Genomic DNA, 710 nt, shown 5'->3' with positions numbered 1-710 from the left:
ATATAAAGAGACTTCAGATACAGTATTAGGGGACCACTAAGGTCTATATAAAGAGACTTCAGATACAGTATTAGGGTATATTATACAGTTGTGTGTAGTGTAAAAGATGAGGGCTACGGATCAGTCTGAATCCAGATCAACAGTAAGTGCTAAAACGGAGCATTTAGGTGAGATGAGTTGAATAAAGACTTGCTGCAGAAAATGATTGTAGTGTTTCCCAGTGGGCCTGACGTTCCTTAAACGTTTCTAGAGATTTCCAACCTGAGTAGGAAACAGACTGTGGTCTGTTGGTATATCCAAACTTTGGCTCTGTGACAGGGACGTGGAGCTGTGCTGGTATGATTGGAATGATCGGAATCCTCACTGCAAACCTCTTATTAACCATGTATTTACAACGCTGGTTTGTGGATGTGTGAGTGAACTTGAATGCAAGAGTAGAGTGTAGGAATAATGGACACAGCACCAGTGACTCCACCCACTGGTTGGTAGATTACCATTTTGAAGCCAGCTGTTTGCATTGTGCCCGTCGCCATCTTGGTATTTTGGAGCCAGAAGTGATTACATTTGGACCAAAGGACCGAGCTGGGGGGACGACATGGCTAAGCCGGGGTCCTGTATGGTTTTAATGGCAAAACGCTAAAGAGGGAGAGTTACACTGAAGCAATGCTTCCATTGGAGATTAACCGGGCGGGGGGGGGGGGGGGGGGGGG

The sequence above is a fragment of the Etheostoma cragini genome, chromosome 16 (assembly GCF_013103735.1).
Source record: "Etheostoma cragini isolate CJK2018 chromosome 16, CSU_Ecrag_1.0, whole genome shotgun sequence".
NCBI classification, from domain to species: Eukaryota; Metazoa; Chordata; class Actinopteri; order Perciformes; family Percidae; genus Etheostoma; species Etheostoma cragini.
Note: the sequence above shows the minus strand (reverse complement) of the source record.